A 23,870-nucleotide genomic window follows, 5' to 3' on the forward strand; every position below is an offset into this window, starting at 1 on the left:
CACGTAGGGTTACTTAGCCTGCAAAAGATGAAGGACAATGAAGAGATTTATTTGTTGTTGTTGTTTTGTTTTTGTTTTCGTTTTGAGACGGAGTCTTGCTCTGTCGCCCAGGCTGGAGTGCAATGGCACAGTCTAGGCTCACTGCAACCTCCGCCTCCCGGGTTCAAGCGATTCTCCTGCCTTAGCCTCTCGAGTAGCTGGGACCGCAGGCTCGTGCCACCGCACCTGGCTAATTTTTGTATTTTTAGTAGAGGCGGGGTTTCGCCATGTTGGCCAGGCTGGTCTCAAACCCCTGACCTTGTGATCCGCCTGCCTCAGCCTCCCAAAGTGCTGGGATTACAGGCGTGAGCCACCGCGCCTGGCGAGTTTTTAATTATACAAGGTTTATTATAAGAAACGATGATCAGTTACTGTATTTTCTGCCTTCATGGAAGATTAAAGAGGAAATGGGTTTTAATTGCAGCAAGAGCATTTGTTAATACCTAAGAATGGCATCTTGATTTATGAGTGATTGAATATTGAGATATAGTACCAAAGGTTGTTGTACACTTGCTGCCTCAAGAACTCTCCAAAAGGTAACTAACTACCCATCTTCAGGGGTTACATCTGTAACTACTCAGTCACTAGTTCTTAGAGAAGTAGCACTCTAGAAGCTTAGTTTCCAAATATTTCCAAACAGTACTTATAAAATGAAATTTCTGTATACATCGGTATAAATTTAAATTTTGAACCCACAAACACTTTGTAAACGAGCTTCCCACTCTCTCAGAGCCACTAAGAACAACCTCACTTGACAAATCCTGTGGAGATAGGAAAGAAAGAGGTGGAGTTCTTGATGGCCATGGAGCAAAGACATGCTTAGAAAGCAGTTACCTATTTCCCTTTATATATTTCAGTCATTGAAATATTGCTTTCTCTGGGCAAGTGTGTGTATCTTTAATCCTTTTTTTCATAAGATACTACTCTGGAATATCCCTTCAAGGTGCATGATGTTGATCATCTGTATCATTAGAAATCTGTAACATCGGTAGATTTATAGATTTTACCTTTGCAGAAACCTGGGGTGGGGGGATCCAAAGAATGAAGATGGGGTCTGATAAGAGTGTGTACAGGGTTAAGGAGGTGGAGTGAAGTGGATTGTGAATTAGAAAGAAAGCCTGGAAGCCAGTTTTTGTCTGGTTCCATATGCGACCATCCACGGATGATACAAATTCTGCCTATAATTTCTTCCTTCTTTCTACTTTCCCATAGAAACTTGAGGAAACTCAGTTTGGTTTACCCAGTCCCATATCCTAGGATGTATAACAACCTCACCATATCTTTTTCCTTTGCTTTAGACAGGAGCTCTCTATCAACAGCAAGGAAACCATGTCTGTGGTCCTATTTCTAAGCATCTTTTTTGGTGCCTTTTTAGATTTAATGCTTGGCACAGTGTCTGGTACATAGCGAACATTCCATAAGTATATATTGAATGACCAGTTTAGTGCCACTAAATCATTTTAACTCACAGTGTTGTATCCTACTCTCCACTCTTTTTTTTTTTCTTTGAGATAGAGTTTCGCTCTGTCACCCAGGCTGGAGTGCAGTGGCGCGATCTCGGCTCAATGCAACCTCCGCCTCCTGAGTAGCTGGATTCTCCTGCCTCAGCCTCCTGAGTAGCCAGGATTACAGGTCCCCACCTGGCTAGTTTTTGTATTTTTAGTAGAGACAGGGTTTCGGCGTGTTGGCCAGGCTTGTCTCAAACTCCTGACCTCAGGTAATCCTCCTGCCTCAGACTCCCGAAGTGCTGGAATTACAGGCGTAAGCCACAGGCCCGCCCCTACTCTTTGCTCTTTGAGAGCCATATAAAACATAAAAAGTTTATATTTAGAGGTAACGTTTTTTAAGTTTCAGTTATTTCCACCTAGGAGATGAACCTGGGCCAAATTATAAGAATAATAGCAGCAAATGCCCTGATGACTTTACAATAAGCTGTGCTAACTACCCATGAGCATTATCTAATAAGGAGTGGTTTAGGAATTGTTAAAGGTATGAAATAAGTATACAGATCATCAATGTGTGTGGTCCTTTATTTTTTCTTGCCTATCCTCTACATTCAAGAAAATAAAGCAGTGTAGTTTGAGCGAACATGTACTAGACATAAAAATTTCTGTGTCATGCCCAAAGTGTTTAGCCAAGAGACCAGGCAACAGTTATCCACTGGACTGTTGCCCATACTCAATATTGGCTCCCATCTGTACCCATCTAAATCCTAGGCCACCCACATGAGAGAGGAAAAAGGGGCTACTGTTACTCAGTCAGCAGTTGCCAGTAACTGACTACATCTAACAATAGGGCATTTCACTTGAGTAAAAAGGTAACCAAACGGGCTTAACTGGAAAAAGATATCAAATTATATCTATGAGATGGACTACTAAGAATGAGTTGTCTAAAAATGAATGGGTTTCCAAATACTTGAGGAAGAGAAAGACTTCATTCTTTCCTGTTGCCAACACCCTGTTAATGAACCAGGAAGTTTGCTGAAACAAGTTGTGAATTTAAATTATGACATATCCTTCCATTTGTTCACAGTATGATTTTTAAGTTATATTTGAGAGTTATATAACTTTTACATCAGAGCAGTAGCAATTATTTCAAATAACTGAGATGCTTTAAGAAATGAAGTTAGTTCACATTATGAATAGTTAATTAAAGGTTCATAAACCAATCTTCTAAGTGGTTTTAAAAGTCATTAGGCTCCCAAGCATGTTTAATCAAAACATACATTATCTTGTTCATGTTTATCAATAATTCCCCTCTAGATTCTCCTTTGAAAGTTGAAGGAAGCAGGTCCTTACTATTTTGTTTTCTGTTTAGTCTGTTCTGCATGTTCCCCAGAGGAGAGTGTTGGTGAGAAATGGTGACACCCATGAGGTTGTTGTATTTCTCTCATGTGCAAAACTGTATCTCCAAATCGTGTCCGCCCCTTTGATTATAGAGGCAATAGAGCCATTCCCTTTAGTGAATGGCCCAGGAAAAAACATAAATAAACTCCCTATATTCTCTCAGGGATTTTAACAAGCGTAGATTGTTATGTGATTATAATTTGAAAAGATAAAAAAACTAAAAAGAAACCATCTTTTACCAAACTCATAGATAGAATAAATATTATTTTGATTTACTGTAGTGATATATCTATAGAAGTTCAGGTTACTTATTGACTTTGAAATCCTCACAGAGAAGAGTTGTGAAAGAGAAAAGCATTCAGTTTAATTCTATTTTTTCTGCCTCTTTCAACTGTATTAAAGATTCCCTGTTGTGCATTCCATCAAATGACTTTTGATGGTTTTCTAAACATCTCTGCCTCTGGTCTAGTTTATTAAATTTCCTGCTAGTGCCACCACTGGAAAGGAAAGGATAAAGAACTTCTGTTTCCTAACTTAGTCTCAGGGAATGTATTTTAAGCATTTCACACCCACCAACCTAACGAAATATTAAAGAGAAGATTCTCAGCTGGGTGCAATGGCTCACACCTGTAATCCCAGCACTTTGGGAGGCCAAAGCTGGTGGATCATCTGAGGTCAGGAGTTTGAGAGCAGCCTGGCCAACGTGATTAAACCCCCTTCTCTACTAAAATACAAAAATTAGCTGGGCTTTGTGGCAGGCGCCTGTAATCCTAGCTACTTGGGAGGCTAAGGCACAAAACTCACTTGAACATGGGAGGCGGAGTTTGCAGTGAGCTGAGGTCGCGCCACTGCACTCCAGCCTGGGCTACAGAACAAGACTTTGTCTCAAAAAATAAAAATAAAATAAAGAGAAGATTCTCAGGACTGCTTTTTGGGTGAAGATTAAATAATTGAATAATTCTATGTCATTAGATGGATAATATGATTAGAGAATAAAAGGTAACTTTTTTCTCTCTAATGAAAAAGAGGAGGAATGTCATATTTAGAGAAAAAACTACAGGAAAAAATATGAAATACTAATGTTAAGTTCTGGTGCCATTTTATTATTTTTTTTATTTAATTTAATTTTTTTTTTTTTTTTAGATCACATAGCTACTATGTGACAGAACCAGGATCTGAACTGAAGCTATCTGACTCCAAAAACCCACAGGGAGGAAAATTTTCTCCCTTCGGTTTCTGGAGGTTGATTTGCTACCCCTCTCCATCAAAACAGAAAGGAGTGCAAATGGTCAGGCCTTTATCCGGGACAAGTAATCTCTTAATGACTGAAGTTCTCTAGTAATACTGTTTTCTTCTTTTTTTATTTTTTTTTGAGATGGAGTCTCGCTCTGTCACCCAGGCTGGAGTGAAGTGGTGCAGTCTCTGCTCACTGCAACCTCCGCCTCCCAGGTTCAAGCAATTCTCCTGCCTCAGTCTCCCAAGTAGCTGGGATTACAGGGGCCTGCCACCTCACCTGGCTAATTTTTGTATTTTTTTGGTAGAGACAGGGTTTCACCATGTTGGCCAGGCTGGTCTCAAACTCCTGACCTCAAGTGATCCGCCCACCTCGGCCTCCCAAAGTGCTGGGATTACAAGTTTGAGCCATGACGCCTGGCTTCTGGTGCCATTTTAAATTGCACTTCAATTTTTTTTTTTAAATTTCAGTAAGAATACACAGCTTAAAAAAAAATCCAGATAGTACCAAAATGCCAATAATGAATAGCAGTACTTTTTTCTAGAAAGTACTTTAAAATAATGATGAAGCTTTAATTTATAAAACATGCATGCATTGTTGGATCAGTCAGACCAAAACTACTTTGGATGCCACAAAAAGGGCACTTCAGCTGCTAACAAAAAATATCCAATGTCTACGAAATCAGAGTTTCAGAGCCACCAGAGCTGCACCATCCAGGAGCTCCATGTTGGCTGCAATGTGCTGAGCACAGCCAAGGAGGTAGGTGTTCCATTATCTGGACATCTACTTCAGGAACCAGCTACTGAACATACCACTCTTCACCTTGGATAAGAGTCCTGTGGAATTATTAGATGTTTTTTTATCATCCACTCTACCTGTAGAGATGCTGCTCCTCTTGGCCACCTTCCAGGAAGCTCTGGTAAATGCTGCTAGCAGCTGGACTGCAACCAGGCCAGGGGTTCCCAACTTGCGTGCCCCAGGCCTGAAAGAATCAATATGCTTCACAGCTTTAAGTCATTCAAAACATATAATTAGAAAATTCTGGTCTATATTACCTCTCTCACAACTGCTGAGCAGCATATTAAAAAAAAAATGAGAATTTGGAGCAGAGAGCAGTACTAGGAGAAAGACAGAGGCCATTCTCAATTATCAGTGACTTACAACAAGAGTTTACAAAGAAAATGTTAAGAGGTCAGCAACTTACTGAAGTTCTAGCTTTGCATGGATCTGTACAGCAACAAATTAAAAACAGACTATTTGGGTAATAGAAATAAATTTATTGAAGACTGCTGTCTGGATTTGCAGCATCACAGACAGACTGAGAGATGTTCAGCTGTTTGATATGTAAGCCTTTCTAACACAGACCAGCATGGAATGGAGACCAGATAAAGTCACAAATGGAGTAATAGGATAATGAAAGAAAAAAGAATACAGATAGACCTTTGCTTAAGCTATGTTAGGCTGAAGGTTTTACCAGTTTCCTAGTGAGAAGGAATAAAACAGTGATAAAACCACATTGATAATTATTTGAAATTTGTGTGTGTGTGTGTGTGTATGTTGGCATACACTTACACATGTTCATATATTTATTTATAATTTATATTCTTTCTTATTCTAAAGAGAATTTGAGGCCAAGCAAGGTGTATATATTCCTAATTAAGTTCATTGCTTAGTAAACTGACCATACTATAGTTCATTCTTATAGTGGAAATTCAATTTAGTCATTCTCATCTAAAATCCTTTTTGTTGTCTTTAGATTGTCATGTTAAAGAACCTCTTCTTATATTATTTTTTAAATGGCTTTTTCTCAACCCAGTGAACCCAAGTGATAACAGTCTAGATTCTGGGTCTAGAAAGAGTTAGGAAGTAAGCAAAATTCCTCAACATTATAGATGATATTCTAGATTAGGTATGCTATATATTACATGGTCAGTCTCTGAAACTGTAAACACTGAAGTCTCTTCAAAAGAATCTCCACAAAATATGTACCATCATGTAAGGATTGGTTGGTTGGTTTTAATTTATTGGTGTTTTTCTGTTTTCGCATATTGGTGTCTAGGGAAGCAGAGGAGTACATTGGAAAAAGCAGAGTTTGGAAAATAGGTCTTTTTTTTTATTTCAAATTTTGTCACTTAAACCTGAGTAACCTTGGATAAATTACTTAGATAACCTTATGAACCTTAATTTCCTCACTTAAAGATGAGAATAACAACTAATAGCTTGTCTCAGCAGACAGAGAGTTATTATATAATACAGAAATGTTTGTTTGTTTTTTGAGATGGAGTCTCACTCTGTCACCCAGGCTGGAGTGCAGTGGCATAGCCTCAGCTCACTGCAACCTCCACCTCCCGGGTTTAAGCGATTCTCCTGCCTCAGTCTCTTGAGTAGCTGGGATTACAGGTGCCTGCCACCACACCTGGCTAGTTTTTATATTTTTAGTAGAGATGGAGTTTCACCATGTTGGCCAGGCCGGTCTCGAACTCCTGACCTCAAGTGATCCTCCCGCCTTGGCCTCCCAAAGTGCTGGGATTACAGGTGTGAGCCACTGTGCCTGGCCTGAGTTATTATAAAGATCTTCTCACTCTGTTAGCACAGAGTGTAAGTTCAGCTAATGATTATTCCCTGTATTGCCATATCATAAGATTAATCTCAAGTTATTGTTATTAATTGATTTACTATTATAACTTATTAAATATTTATTTCCCCTTCATAGACTATAAGCTCTTTAAGAGCAAGGACCATGTCTCTCTTGTATCCCCAGAGTGTATCATAGTGCTTGACACATAATAGGCACTCAAAAGAAATTTGTTCAATGAATTATCAAATGAGATATTTATGAATGAATTTAAAAACTGTAGAGTACTGTATAGGTGTATATTAGAGTTTTCCCATTATTTCTATTGGAAACATGTTTTGGATGGCAAATAATCAACTTATAAATGTACTTTTATAACACAAAAGTGATCACTTCTAAGCAAGTCCTGCAGTAATAGATTGTTTGCAGAGATGGCCACAATTCTTCCCATCCCTGTGCCCCTTGCTCTTTTACAGTGTGACTTTGTCACTCCTCCCATTAGGAGGTGGAATTTCCCCCCCCACCCCAACACCTGGAGTCTGTGTTGGCCTGGTGATTTTCTTTGACCAATAGAATACAGCAGAAGTAATGTTATGTGACTTCTAAGCCTTGGCCTCAAGAAGCTTTTCAGCTTTCAACCTCATGCCTTGGAATACTGACCTGAGACTGCTGCATGAGGAAGGCCATTATTACCTGCTGGAAAATGACAAGCTACATGAAGTAGAGATGAGTTTTTCCAGTTGAGGCCCCACTAGACCAAACAGTACAGACAAACAGGCTGCCAGATGCGTTGTAGCCCATCTTAGGCTATCCAGCTCTCATTAAACTGCCTAATGAGTCAAACTGGCCACATGAGTGAACTAGGTAAGACTAGTAGAAGAATCACCCAGATAAGCTATATCCTGTGCAGTGTATTGATACATAGTAAAAGTTAATTCATACCATAATTGTAGTCTCAAAGAAAACTCAAACCACTCAAACCACACTCATTTGCTCTTTGCTTAGTCCCAGAACTGCTCTTCATCTTTCCACAAGATGGGACTATGTTTTTCAGTCCACACATTTTTCACCTGTAAACTGTATTCTCCAAATCCTTCTGAGGAAGAGATCTCCTTTTATCACTTTCCTTGTCAAATCAATGCCCCCAAACTTAGAGATGTGCTTTTCCTCTACAGTTCTGAAGATTCTTTAAATGAAAAAAGATTGGTTTTGATGTTAAAAAATATTTTTACACATGATTTAAATATATTGCTTTTGATATTCACTATATATATATACACACAAATATTCCATGCAGTGTTTTAATAGTTTAAAAACATTTTAAACATTTAAAAACTATTTAAATGTTTAAAAACGAGGATACAATTCAAATATCACTAATATGGGGATTTAAATTATGTTAAATACATTTAGCATCAATGTAAAAGGATAGTATCACTCATTAAAAGATGTGGTGGCAGTGTGTATTGACAAAGATATTCTTTATGTCTCAAGTGGAAAAAAGATCAGCCATATAATGACCTGTGGAGCAAGTATGCCAGATAGAAAGGCAAGAACCAAGGCTCTGAAACAGAGCATTGTGTATTCTAGGAGAGAGGAGACTGGAGTGAGGAAATGAATAAGTGCAGAATGGCAAGAGGCAAGAAATGAGTTTGGAGAGGCAAGATATAAGTTTGGAGGCCTGGCTGTATATGTTTTAAATTTATCCTAAATGCAGTGGAAAGCAATCTAATCATTTTAAACAGAGAACTGACATGACCTGATTTACATTTTTAAGAGTTTAGAGATATATTTTGAAAGTGGAAATAACAGGAATTACTGATGGCTTTGATGAGGAGGGAGTTGTTAGGAGGAGGGAATGAAAAGGAAGAGTCAAGGGGAACAGTTAACCATGGGACCATTTTTTGAGTGGTAAAGAGTGAAGGAGATCCAGATTTAGAGATAGAGATCCATTTTGGTCATTTTAAGTTTGAAATTCCTAGGAGACAGACAAGACAGAGGTCAAGAAGATATTTAAAGATGTGAGTCTGAACCTCAGAAAAAAAATCTAGCCTGCTGGTATAAATTTAGGAATTGTCAACATATAGTTTTTTAAACCATGAGAATGGATGAGAGCATATAGGGAGAAGACACAGAATAGAAAAGTGGGTATAAACTCCATCATTTAGCGGTCACATAGAAAAAGGAAAACTGAGAGAGAATAAGGAAGAATAGCCAATTATTTAAGAAAACCAGGATAACGTGTGCTATAGAGCCCAGAGAGGAGAGTATCAGATATGGCCAGTTATGAGAATTCAGTTAACTGTGGAGAGAAAAGAGAGTCAGCCAAACAAAAGTCAGTTACCCTTATAAGAGCAGTAGAGTGATAGGAAGATTAAAGTAGATTGAATTTTGTCATTTATTAGCACCATTGATTATTAGATGACTATTATTAGATTATTCAAACAGCAATATCTTTATAGTTCTGAGAGAAAATTATTCTAACCTAGAATTCTACAGACAAACAAAACATTTAGGGATGAGGATAAATTAAAGATGTTCTCACCTTTTTTTGACTTTTTACCCATTTCAGGGGAAAAAATTGTTTAAGAAATGTTCTAGCAAAATAAGAAGAGAACTGAAGAGAGAACATGAGATCCCAGTAATGAGATCTCAGTAATGAGGTTCCAGTAAAGATCTGTTGAAGGTGTGCAATAAAAAGGTATTTCAGGACCACAAATATTTAGGCCATCAAGATAATTAATAATAATAGGACAAGAAACTGGAAAATTTCAGAGAATGGCTTTAAGAAAAAAGTAAATTTACTTTATGAAATATCATTATTAAAAACCTTAATCATCTTTATGATAGGCTGATGATGCTTCTCTTGTCATCAAGACAGAAGAAATAGAATCTTTAGTAAAGGCAAAAAAATTGTATAAGCCATGGCTCAAAGACGAAATGAACTAAAATGTGTCATTATTATGAGTAATCAGTGGACATAATAAGAAAAGAAAATCCATTTGACATTGACACCTAGAACATTCTCCTTCAATAGGTGTGGATTTAATAACACGGCTTACATTTCTCTTCCCACACGTCCATTCATACCACTTGATTCTGCAGTGAATAAGATGTACAAAATTGTAATACTGAAAAAATCTTTAATTTTCAAAATAAAAGACAAAATTTAAGACAAAATGCACAAGACGATTATTCTAACAGAGCAAATAATACAAATATCAACAATGTAAAAGTACTGGTGTAACCCATGGTATTTGGGAAATGGAAGGAAGCGAAAGGATAAAATTTTTTAATCTTACACAATGGAAAAGTCAGGAGACACTTTCTAAATTAAGTACATCAAGAAATAGGTTTAAGTATTCTTTAAAGGAATAAAGTAGCAAATAGAATGTAATATAATTTAATTTTAAAAATTGCAAAGAGAAGACTAAGGGAAGAAAAATGGAGAGTACTGGAACTGAGCTAAATTCTCATTGTTCATTCTCAAAATGTAGAGTCAATTTGTTAAAAAAGCAAGGAGTTGAACCAAACAGTGGCAGTGCAGTGCGTGTGTATTATTTTAAATTATGGAGTAACTATCAGAAGAGCTAAAAACAGTTTGATGTTGGCACCTTTTGGGCAGTGTTTTCAAGCTGTGGGAATGAAATCAATTTAGTAGGTTGCCACCTACATTAGGAGACAAGAAGGAAAAAGAAATATCAGGTTGCATTGCACTAGTAAAGACAGTAAAGATGAGTAAAATGTGTGAAACGTTTTTCAGCTTTCTGCATACCTGTAAAATGTATTTCCTACTTGAGTTTTGGTCAATAAAGTACTGTAGGAAGTAGAATTGGATTGTAAGACAGTTGTTTGGCTGCATTTTTATGTTTTATTTTTCTGCTCATCTGTAATGTTTGAGTTTTTAAACTCGTGTATTACTTTTATCATAATAATTTTAAATGTTTCTGTTTTAATACATAAAAATACAAATTTATAAGCTTTTATAACACAAAGTGATATACATATTTTCTAACAAAAGCAAATATTAAGCAATTTTCTTGAGTAAAAAAATGATAGTCAATCTTACCATTGCTTAGCAAAATAGAAAAAGTTAAACTTAATAATTTTTAAAGATTATTTAAGGCTCACAAGAGGGAAGGCTAGGGCAGGGGCAAGAGTTTAAAACATTAGAATCCAGGCAATGGATTGAATAGGAAGAAGACAAAGCAAAATAAATAAAAAATCTTAGGTATCATTGTCACAAAGAAAACCAATGCTAAGGATGATCTTGAATACAACCTTGATGATTGTATGTAGTAGTGTTCCATCTGACAGTGAAAATATTTGGGCCATCTGCATAGTTACACAGAAAACCTCATCTGCCTAAAAAGGAGAAAATGAAGCATAGAGGAGAGGTTATTTTTTCATTAAGTCAACAAATGTTTGAGCCTTAGGCACCGTTCTAGGTACTAAGTATATAGCAATGAGTAAAACGGTCTCTCCCCACATAGATATATATTCTTGGGGGAAGGAGAATGATGAACAAATATTTCATATAATATCAAGTAGTACTAAGTTTTATTTAAAAAGCAGGGTAAGGGATAGAAAGTTTGAAGAAGTTGGGTTCAGGGAAGTCCTCTCTGAGGAAATAGTTGGAGCAGAGGTTTGAGCCAGTTGGGAAAGCAAGCCAAAAATATATCTGGAAGAAATGCTTTCAAGCTGCAGTGCTAGGACATGCAAAAACTTTGAGTTGGGAGCATTCTGGGGAAATTCAGGAGACACAGTGGCAAGAAGAATGAAAAAAAAAAAAAAAGTAAATCCACACCTAAATAAAGGTAAAGAAGAGATCTAAAAAACATCCAGGGAGAAAAGACAGATTTCTCAATTGTTACATAAATGGATTAAAGATGGCCCCTGTGTATTAGCCCAGTGTTTACTTCTTTGCAGCAGGCTAGGACCAGTAGATCAAAGCCTGCCAGTGCCAGACTCAAATTCTTGCATGTCTAGTTGCTTTAAATATAGCTCAAATGAGCATATTTTAGCCATTAGATCATACCTGCTTGGCATACCCCCATGAAACTGCACCCAACATCTTCTGGCCATAGATAAGACAAACTCTGTGGCTATAAAAGACCACAAACAGCTGCTGCCCTTCAGAGCTATTGACCTAGAGATTCCTCACCTTGCTGCTTAGTGACGTTACCTAGACATGTTAAGATCCCTCTTGTTAGGAATTCCATGAAGCCTGAAATGAAGCCAGCATAGTGGAGAATGAAGAGACAGAGTTTTGATTACAAGGTTTGAACCGTTTAACTGAGATCCGCCTCTGCAGGCTATCCATGGACTTTTAAATTATGTGAGCCAATAATTTTTTTTATTCGTTTAGGCCATTTTAAGTTGGATTGTCTGTCTTATGCAAATGAAATGATCATGTTAGAGATGGTAGACTCAGCTCACTTTCTTAAATAAATTATTATAGAATCCATGATCAGTGAATTTCTTAAAATGTTGCTGGCTATAAAGATGGCTGTGACTAATAAGGCCAATATGCAATCAACATGTATAGGAGACCATAAAACCTGTGCACTGGTTTGATTGAACTATTTGAATCATAGTAATATTACATCTTTTGAGAATTCTAAGAAAAACAAAGAGAAAAGAAACAAGAAAAATACTGAGCATATTTTGTTTAATAAAACAAAGCTGAAGGATTGAGAAAAATACAATGACACAGGGTCAGAAGGAGGGCTTAATTTTGTTAGCCAAGTAACAGGGGTAACGGGATTGTATAATAGAAAATAAACTCTTGCCTCATTTTTTTGGGTTTATTGAAGGAATTTTTACAAATATGCAGTATAAGCTGCTTTTAAAATTTGCACATTTTGTTCACTAGGGAGTCTTTCTAGGATGACTTACAAGGAAGAAAGATTCAAGGAAGTCTGAAAGTCTTGAGACACAAGAGATTACATTTACATTTTTAGAAGATTTTTCAAAAGATGGGAGACCTAAAAGTCAAATAAATACCAAATGGATTTGTGACAAAGACAATGGTCTATAGAAGTGTTCTCAAAATTAATTTTAGCTTTGGACCATTTTTCCAAATTAAATCTTACAGAGAACTTCAAAATTAGAACTTCAAAGTTAGAAAAATGATATATTTGTTAGTACAGATTTATTTTTTAAGTTTAACTGTATAGCATTTATTTTTTAAAGAGTAGAAGAGGGATGCTATTTGGTGAACATGCAAAATATTTAAAATCAGGAGTTATGGATGACAGTTCCACTCTTATCTGCATTATCATTTAATTTATTTCTCTATTTTGGTTATGCAAGAGTAAGGTAAGTATTTCCAAATGATAATTTCAGGATACTTCTCAATTAAACTAACTTAGAAGCCTAAGAAAGAAGTAGCAGACTTTTTAAAAATTTTATTTCAAAGTTACACCACTAGTGTGTCTGTTAGTGGAATTAATTTTCATAAATATAAAAGTTAGAGAAAAAAGAACTAAAAGTTAACAAGGACTGCTTAAAATACCTATAATAGGACACAGTATTCTGGTGACAAGATGTCACCATAATGAATACTGAGAATTGTGCTAAGTCAGAAGATAAGAGCCTTTTAATATATATTGCCAAATATTACCCACTAGCGAGGCAGAGTGGCCTTTTCACAGTACTCTTGACTCCTGATTCTGAGGATATGTATTAAATTAAGCAAAGCAAAAACTTTCCTAGTAGGCAAAAAAGAAAAAATAGGATACAGTATTCTGTATCCTATTATAAGAAGTAAGACACCATACTTAATTGTTAATGTGTTATTTTTGGTACGTAAGTGACTATTTTTCCTCAACAGAGAATTTGGCAAACTGATGCATCTGAACTTTTAATGGCATTGAATTGAGCAAGATACATGTGTATGTTGGCTTTTTGCTCATTTTTATAATTTTGTGTCAGGAAATATTTGCTGATGTGTTTTAATTTTTTTAAAAAAAGATAATGCAGGACTGTAACTTTCCATTTAGTCCACATTTACAAGAAGTTTAAGTGAGCACACAAAGATGTAGATAAGGAAATCATAAGGACTGTTCACAAATATTCCAATTCTCCTCCTGGATATTTGGTAAGATTGCTCTTCCTTGTCTTCTTTGGAGTTAGTTGTAGCCATGTGCCTTGCTTTGGCCAGTGAAATGTGAGCAGCAGTAATAGGTATCATTATGGGGCAGACATTTTAAGAACAAGTGTCAGTGCACAATTCTCTGTTTCCTTTCCCCTGTCACATGATTAAAGTTCACTTTTGAGATGGAGTCTCCATCAACCTCAATTCCTGGGTGATGATGAACAGAACCCCCTGCTAATCTGCACTGGATGTATAAAATCAGAAACCATGTACAAGCAGAAGAATGTAGTTTGTTAGCAGAGAATAGAGAGTGGGACAGACTTGCAGAGAGAATTGGAGATGCCATCAGAGAAAGAGAGAGCAGCTGATCCCTAGAACTCTTTTGGCTCGAGGTGCTTCCCAGGTCTCATGGGTTCTAACACTAAACCTCATATTATCCTATGAAGCTTGAATAGGACTCCCAATCCTTGAACAATAGCAACAACAAAAAGCCTATATAAAACATTATTTCCACTCAGCAAGATGTCACCATAATGAATACTGAGAACTGTGCTAAGTCAGAAGATAAGAGCCTTTTAATATATATTGCCAAATATTACCCACTAGCGAGGCAGAGTGGCCTTTTCACAGTATTCTTGACACCTGATTCTGAGGATATGTATTAAATTAAGCAAAGCAAAAACTTTCGTAGTAGGCAAAAAAGAAAAAAACTGTATTCACCGGCATTTATTAGTGAGACTGAAATTTTTTCAAATGTTTCTAAGTCATTCACCCTTTCTTTTGTAATTTTAAAAATTTATCTCGCGCCCAAATTTATTAAGGTCTTAAAGATTTCTTAAGGATTTATATGAGCTTTTGTATTATAATACCTTTCACAAATATTTGCCCAATTTGCTTTCAGCTTTCAGGTTTTTATTATGTGAAAATGTCAATTATTAACTGTTATATTGTAAAATACATATTTTCCTTTGCTAGTTCACCATTGTGTCTAAGACTAAAAGTTTTACCTAACCAAAGATTATTCATTTATTTTTCCCTTTACTCTCTTTTTCTCATCTATTTGATTCTCATTTATATTGTACAAAAACCTTATATCAGTTGAAGAAAACTGTAAATACAAAAAGAGATACACAAATGACCAAACTATTATTTTCTCTTTTAATGGTAAGATTTAAGATTTTTTAACCTATAATTTATAATATATTTTAATTTGGCATACAGTATAAGATAAAGATTTGATTGATTCTTTTAAAAAATGGCTAATTATCCTGGCATTTTATTGAACAACCCTTCCTTTTCCTGTTTTTTTGTTTTTTTTTTTTTGAAACATGGTCGCTATGTTGTCCAGGCTGGAGTGCAGTGGCGTGATCACAGCTTACAGCAGCCTGGACCTCCTGGGCGCAAGCAGTTCTCCCACTTCAGTTTCCCAAGTAGCTGGGACCATGGGTATGGGCCACCATGCCTGGCTAATTTTTTTTTTTTTTGTAGAGATAGGTGCATTAGTGCATTTTTATACTACTGTAAGAACTGCCTGAGATTGGGTAATTTATAAAGAAAAGAAGTTTAATTGATTCACAGTTCCACGTGGCTGGGGAGTCCTCAGGAAACTTAAAATCATGGTAGAAGAGGAAGCAGGCATGTCTTACATGGTGGCAGGAGAAAGAGAAGATGTGGAGGAGGAACTGTCAAACACTTATAAAACCATCAGATCTCATGAAAACTCACTATCATGAGAACGGCATGGGGGAAACTATCCCTATGATCCAGTCACCTCTCACCAGTTCCCTCCCTTGACATGTGAGAATTAAGGGGATTACAATTCAAGATGAGATTTGAGAGGGGACACAGAGCCAAACAATATCAACAGGGGTCTCCCTATGTTGCTCAGGCTGGTCTCAAACCCTTGGGCTCAAGCAACCCTCCTGCCTTAGCCTCCCAAAGTGCTGAGATTACCAGGCATGTGCCACCATGCCCAGCCCATTTCCCACTATTTTGTTGTGCTTTTCCAGTATCATTTTTGACCAAATATAATGAAGTCTTTATTTCACTGTATCCATTCTACAGTTCACATATATCTGTTTCTTTGTTTCATGGTGGCTTTTGAAAGATTCCATTGAGTATAACAAAATTTGGTTATCAAAATATCCCTTAAAGGTTACTGGTGTATTTAGGGGGAGAGTGTATTTAGGGAGAGAGTGTGATGATGTCTATGATGTTTGCAACTTAATTTCATTTGGTTCTGGAAAAAGAGACAGAAAACAAACAACAAAATGTTACTCTAGTGATTCTAGTATTCACTGTACTATCTTCTATCTTTTATGTAGGTTGGAAAAGTTTTTTTTGTTTGTTTGTTTGTTTTTGTTTTTGAGATGGAGTCTTGCTCTATCACCCAGGCTGGAGTGTAGTGGTGCAATCTCGGCTCACTACAACCCCCGCCTCCCAGGTTCAAGCAATTCTGCCTCAGCCTCCTGAGTAGCTGGGACTACAGGTGCGTGCAACCACGCTTGGCTAATTTTTGTATTTTTAGTAGAGACGGGGTATCACCGTATTGACCAGGCTGGTCTTGAACTCCTGATCTCATGATCTGTCCACCTTGGCCTCCCAAAGTGCTGGGATTACAGACGTGAGCTACTGCGCCTGGCCAAAGTTTTTTGTTTTTTTTTTTTTTTGGGTGAAACTTTTTGTTCCTAAATGAAATTTTTTAAATTGAGGTATAATTTACAAACAGTAAGGTAGGCTTGAAATTTTACAAAATGAAAGTGAGGAAAAAAATAAAAACAAGACATTTTAAGTGAGATTTGGGATTTGGTTCAATGTTTAAGACAAAAAACTTGGTATCAGAGTTTTTCTGATGAGTTATTTGTTGTGCCATTTTTTCAAAGATTTAATTAAATTTGTCAATGGGTGTTTTGTATTTTTACAGACACCAAGATAGGTTAATAATAACAGAAGCAGATCTGATCAAATAAATGAATATATATATACCAAATATATATATCACATATATATATATATTTAGAGACAAGGTCTCACTCTGTTGCCCAAGCTGAAATGCAGTTGGCTCAAGCAATCCTCCCACCTCAGCCTCCTGAGTAGCTAAGACTACCGCTGTGTGCCACCACACCCAGCTAATTAAAAATTTTCTTTTAGAGACAGGGTCTTGCTATGTTGCCCAGGCGGGTCACAAACTCTCGGCCACAAGCAGTCCTCCCACCTTGGCCCCCTAAGGTGCTGGGATTATAGGTGTGAGCCACTGTGCTCAGCTGACTGAATACTTTTCTCTGTCACTCATATTTTGAGATCTGTGTAAAAAATAAGAGCTACTTTTAATTACTGTTTGACTTTTTCAAATCTGTGAGTTATATGTTATTCATACAATAAAGTAAAATCCAAATTTAGTGTGTGCAAACTGATACTTTGAAAGTTTTAAAATAAATCTCCAAAGCTGAATTTTAATATAAAAATTCTACAAACTCCAATTTCTTTTAATTATGTGATAATAAATAGGTAACATATTGGCCAGTGCTTTGTGTTTTGACAACTTCAGTGTCAACAGTACAGAGAGTGGACCATGGTGAACTACCTCAGACAAAAAGTCTGGTTAGGATGCAGTCACAACAGGCCATCTATTGCTATTTCCAATGTTTGACTCAATATTAGTCTCAAATTCTATTTTAAAATTGTTACATAAAACAAAACAGTCATTTTACATAATAATTTTAAAAACAGAGATTAAAAACGGAATAATTTTAAAAAACTGGGAATAGCTATTAATATTATTCCCCATATTTTCCCTTTGAAGTTCAGATTGATTGATTCACAAACCCCATCTCTTTTCTATTTTCTTTAATAAAACATTGAATTGTTTCACAGTATATCTCAACAATCGTAATCCCTCTTCCCTCACACAGAGGTGGTTCATATTTTACTCTTATGTTAATTAGCTGAGTGACTGAAAAGGTGCTGAAAACCTATCCTTACTACTTAACTTCATACCTTAAGTGTGCGTTTGTGTGTGTATTTTTTTCTGAAATCCTTTGATATCCTCAATTTTGAGCTTTAAGCCTTTGAGTAGGGCCTATAGTTTTAGCTCATTTTCACTGACTGTTTTCATTTTATGTAACAATTTTAAAATAGAATTTGAGACTAATATTGAGTCAAACATTGGAAACAGCAATAGACGGCCTGTTGTGACCACATCCTAACTAGATTTTTGTCTGAGGTAGTTCACCATGGTCCACTCTCTGTACTGTTGAAACTGAAGTTGTCAAAACACAAATCTGATCTTGTCACTCTGCTGCTTACAAAGCTTCCACGTCTCCCAGCCACCTACAGGTAAAATCAAAACTCCTTAAACGAGAAAAAGAACCTTTCACCATCTGATCTCACCTAACTCTACCCTCCTCATTTGTACTACACTCAAAGGAACACAGGAGCTGTAGCCACGCAGTGATACTTGTAAATCTTAACAATTATTTTCCATGTCAGTGCTTTTGCACTTATTCTGTTATTTCCATTTAGATTGTCCTGCCCTTCTCTCCCTACTTCCTCACCCCAAATCTTAGTATCCTTCAAGAGCCAACCCAGAGTTCACCTTCTTAATGACACCTCCAAGTTCAGACTCCCTGGCAGAGTCAGTCACCTCCTCCTCTAGGGACTAGACAAATCATAGTCTAGTGGGTGAGAGAGACGTGGAAACAAATAGTCAAACACATGGTCAGAAGAACTGTGAACTCCTCAAGGACAAGGACATCATCATTTATTCATGTCTGTGTCTCCAGTACCTACTAGTCACATGTCGAATTAAATGTAACTGAATCATGTGGAATGAATTTATAATTGCATTTTCACTTCTAAGAATATTGACTATGTAGATTTTCAAAAGCTATAGGTTCATAATTTGGCTTTAAAAAACAAACCACAAAATGGTTGCTAAAGTTTTAGAAATAAGTATATATACTATAGTTTTTAATAAATTTAAGTTAAATTTATATGGGATTTTTGTTTGTTGTTTTTTTTACTTTAAGGTTTGTGTAATTCCTAGAACCTAGGTAAATGCCTCAGAGTAATTTGAAAGCGTATAAAGCATAGAAATAATATTGGAATGGATAACTAAGATACAAATATTAAGATTGTCCCCAGAAAACCACCAACTGTTTCCTGAAAAGAACACACGTTTTTTTGCAGAGACCAAAATGTGGAAATATTTAATGAGGCATTGCAAAATATACAAGCCCCCGCTTCTAAGGGAGGCAAAGTCAAAGTTCAGACTGAACTTTGCTTAGCAACTTTGGAACCATGTGTTTAAAGAATGAGATAGGTTTGTCAAGACTGTCTGCCAAAGCACATCACAAGCTTAACATGTGCTTACTGCCTGCTCTCAAAAACGAGTCTCAAAAACGAGCCAGCCAGCTGCTAGCATTTGTGTTATCCTCTAGCTAGTTAGGTCTCAAACTGGGTTGCATCACTATTTCCCAAAAGAAGCTCCACAAGCTTTCTGTTGTCTCCTCTGTCTCTCAGATTACTAATCTGGTCTGTTTTATAAAATTCCTCAACTTTAACCTTAGAGCCATGATACAAAAATTTATCAATATGAAAATAAATATAAAATTTATAAACATTAAAATGTTCCTTACTATTCATTTTCCTGACAAACCTGTTCATCTCATGTACTGTTTCTGTTATGATGCAACCATCTTTGCAAACATCCACTTCAAAAAAGTTGAAGTCATAACAATGACAGTAACATTTATTAAGTACTCTTAATGTCCCAGACATCATGCTTTTATCTCCCTTAATTCTCACAGAAGAAGTTTTTGGGAAGAAAATGAACACATGTTCCTGATCTCTCTCTTCCCACAATTCCTTACTGGAGCAACTCAGGGACTAAAAGCAACCGCCAGAATCCCTTGGAAGTAATCCATGCTTCTGAGAAAATCTGTGAGCTCTCATAGGAGAGGGTAAATGAGCGACATATGAAGTCTGTAGCTCAGGAAGGCTGACCCCTGTCTAAGAGGAAAAGGGGGCCTGCATAGGTAGATGGAGTCACTCTCTTGCCAAGTGTCTGTGAAAACTGTCTCCTTTGTACTTGGAGAGCCTGAGAGCAAAGAAGCTCCTTCCTCTCTCTTTTAAGTGAAGGGGACCCAGTTTACCAACTTTTCTGACATTGGGCTAGAATAGAGGTTCTAGAAATACTGTGCCTGGACCAGAAGCAACAGTATCACCCGGGAACTTACTAGAACTTGTTAAATAAATGCAAATTCTCATGTCTTACTGCATGTCTATGAATTAAAACTCTGAAAGTGGAGCCCAGCAAGCTGTATTTTAATACAAGTCCTCCAGGAGATTGTGATAAACACTCATGTTTGAGAACCACTGGGCTTGCAGAGCAGAAAGCTTAATATCCTCCACCTGCTGGTTTATGACTATTAGGGTAACCCAAGCCACCTGACCTGTAAAGGTGCTGAGGAACTCACAGCCATTAGTAAAGCACAGGAAATTACAATGCAGGTAATAACTTTAGTAAATTGAGGGAGATCCCTCAGCTGATCAGTCAGAAAAGGTCACAGAAAAATAATGACAGATCAAAATTTTAATCCTAATAACAGCCCTGTTAGTTCCTCTGATAAAAATTGAGGCTTAGACAGGTTAAATAACTTGTTCAAGGTCACACTACTAATAAATAACCAAGATTTGAACCCAGAGCTGCTTTGCCCTCCATATCCTAATTAAGTCATAATTAAGTGTACCTCAGCTGTTTCTGTACAATCTTTTTTAAAACCTTGATTTAAACTGTGATATATGGAGAAAACATATATAAGAGTGCATATATCTATGTGTGTATATTATATATATGTGTGTATACATCTATTTATAGTAAATATATATCAAGAGACATTTGTATTTATGTATATTTATATTTGTTATTGTTACACAGCCAGCACCCATATAATCGCCACCACTTAGGGCAAAATAGAACATTGCAGCCCCAGAAGCTCGTATATGCCTTTCTCTTCCTCCTGGAAGTAACCATTAATTTGACCCTTGTGATAATTGTTTAATCAGTTTTTCTTACTAAATCACCTCTATAAGGATTCTCAAGCAACATAGTTTGGTGGGTTTTTTCCCCTGTTTAGCACCTTATGTGAAAGGAATCATACTTTTTATATTCTTTTGTATCCTGCTTCTTTTGCTCAATATAATGTTTGTGAATGCATCCGTGTTGTATGTAGCCATAGATCATTTTCATTGCTATGTAGTGATGCATTCAGTGGGTCATAAACATTTTCTTTATCCTGGAATTCATTTCTTCGTTCCCACTGTCACTCTCCTAATTCAAGAATTCAGTATATGTTTTCTTATTAATTAAATTATCCCAGTGACCCCTAACTGTTCTCCTCATCTCCAGGCTCTCTCTGACGGCTGGCAGAGTAATTTTTCTGAAGGTCAACACTGATTATGTGTTGACATTATTCAAGGCATTGGTGACCATTTTAAGGATTGTGGTTTTTATTCTAAAGGCAACGGAAAGCCCTTTCTGGCTGATAGCTTTGACTTTCTAAGTTCAGTTACTCCTACACCAGAGTCCCTAGACCATCAGCTTAGACCCTTTTAATAATTATGTCTGCAAGAATACAACCAAGTGTGCTAGGCCCTTATTATGCTCTGCATAGTGCCTTGGGATTGCTTAGGCTGCTAGTTGGTTCTGTCAGCCCTGGCCCCATTGGTTGCCAATTCTCTTTCATTACTCTGTAATGAACTGTTGTATGCCTAGCATATCTCACAGATGAGGCCATATAAGTTAATGCGTTTATGGATAACATGTGATGACTTTTGATAGTACAATAGTGAACTATTAATTTTGCTAAAAATGGCAAGTGAAAGAAAAAAATGGAATAACTAAGAATTGTAATATTTAGCTGAAAATCTCACCTAAGTGCCCTACGGTAAAGACATTTCAAGTGTCTTAACAGACATCTCTGATTCATACCATTAAATATAATGAGAATCACAGAATGTTAGAGCAAGAAGAGGCTTCTATAGTTATAAATGTAGTCACAGACTATAATTTTTCCCCCTCACTCTTGCTGTCATCTTACAGACTATAACTTTAGTAGAGAGGTTGGCAAACTTTTTTTTGTAAAGGGACAGATAATAAATATTTTCAGCTTTGCAGACTGTCTGGTCTCTGTCACAGCTACTGAACTCTGCCTTTGTAGAGTGAAAGCAGCCATAGACAATATGTAAATGAGTGGGTCTGGCTGTGTTCCAATAAAATTTTATTGGTAGCAGGCAAGATTTAACCCATGGACTATAGTTTGTCAACCCCTACCTTAATGTGTAATTTCAGTCCTCATTGCTGTTTGTTGTTTTGGTTTATTCCTTAGTTTTTAAAAATTAAGTTGTAATTTACACTCAATAAAATGTAGTAGCTTGGCTGGGTGCGGTGGCTCACTCCTGTAATCTCAGCACTTTGGGAGGCCAAGACGGGTGGATCACGAGGTCAGGAGTTCGAGACCAGCCTGGCCAACATGGCGAAACCCCGTCTCTACTAAAAAGACAACAATTAGCTGGGCTTGGTGATGGACACCTGTAATCCCAGCTACTCAGGAGGCTGAGGCAGAAGAATTGCTTGAACCTAGGAAGCAGAGGTGGCGCTGAGCCAAGATTACACCACTGCACTTCAGCCTGGGTGACAGAGCAAGACTCTGACTCAAAAAAAAAAAAAAAAAAAAAAGTAGCAGCTCTTGAGTGCAGTGTCTGATGAGTTTTTGACAAACTATTCGCCTGTGTAACCCCACCGTCCTAATCAAGATATAGAATATTTCCATTGCCCCAGAAATTGCTTTCATGCCTCTTTCCCATCAGTCCTTACCTTTGCCCCCAGAGGTTAACCACTGTTCTGATTTCTATTCTCATAGAATAATTTAGCCTGTTCTTGAACTTCATATAAATAAAATTACACAGTGCATGTCTGAGTGTATGGCTTCTTTCACTCAACTTATTTGTGAGAGTCATCCATGTTGTTGAGGGTGTCAGTAGTTCATTCCTTTTATTACTGAATAGCATTCCATTTTATGAATATACCACATTTTTAGGAATATCCCTGTATTAGTTTCCTAGGGCTGCCTTAACAAATGACTACAAACGTGGTGGCTTAAAACAACAAAAGGTTATTCTCTCATAGCTCTGGAGGCCAGAAGCCCAAAATCAGGGTGTTGGCAGGGCTGTGCTCCTTCTGAAGACTCTAGGGGATAATCCTTCCTTGCTTCTTCCAGCCTCTGGTGGCTCCAGATATTCCTTGGTTTGTGGCAGCATAACTCCAATCTCTGCCTCTGTCTTTATATGGCCTTCCTCCCTGTGTCTCTGTGTCTTTCTTATCTTCTGTCTCTTATATGGATAGTGTCATTGATCTCATCTCAAGATCCTTAATTTCATCTGCAAAAATCCTTTTCCCAAATATAGGCACATTCACAGTTTCTGGGTGGAAACTTTTAGGGGGTCACTATTTAACCTACTGTAATATCACAGTTTGTCAAGTCACCTAATAATATACATCTGAAGTATTTCTTTTTTGTTGTTATTATGAATAAAGCCGCTATGAGTCATACCATACCAGGCTTTTTGTAGATTTGTTTTCAGCCTCACAGTTTTTGAATTCCAGTTTTAATTATCTTAATATAAAATGTGATTAATTTTCTTTTTAGTGATAATTACCCATAATATTTTTAATTTTGGCAGGAATTTCTGTAAGAATTGTTCAACCTGTATACATCTGACTTAGATATTTTGTACAACTAAAAACATAATAATGCCAAGAGACAAGATACGGAATTCTACTATCTTCATTTTTGTTTCTCAAGATAATATCAAGAAATGAACAAGTTCCATGAGGCAGTGCCTTTAACTCATTAAAATATCAGGAGTACCTGATTAAAGTGAAAAAAAAAAATAAACAAACAACAACAACAACAAAACAAAGACAGTTTGACTCCATTGTGTCTTTTGTTTTGTTACGATACTTTATTAGTACTTGCAGCTATCACCTAGGCTAAATGTGATACATTTATCTCATAT

The 23,870-nt window shown here is 36.7% G+C and overlaps 1 protein-coding gene and 1 pseudogene across 1 annotated transcript in view; both read left to right on the forward strand.

The window, feature by feature from the left end:
• LOC103783701 (small ribosomal subunit protein eS4-like) overlaps nucleotides 1-23,870 on the forward strand; it is a 195,673-nt pseudogene that overhangs the window by 1,221 nt on the left and 170,582 nt on the right.
• The window catches only part of WDPCP (WD repeat containing planar cell polarity effector), a 730,102-nt gene that overhangs the window by 1,193 nt on the left and 705,039 nt on the right, over nucleotides 1-23,870 (forward strand). The gene's annotated exons all lie outside the window — the stretch shown is intronic.

This window comes from Pan paniscus, chromosome 12, assembly GCF_029289425.2.
Source record: "Pan paniscus chromosome 12, NHGRI_mPanPan1-v2.0_pri, whole genome shotgun sequence".
Lineage (NCBI taxonomy): Eukaryota > Metazoa > Chordata > Mammalia > Primates > Hominidae > Pan > Pan paniscus.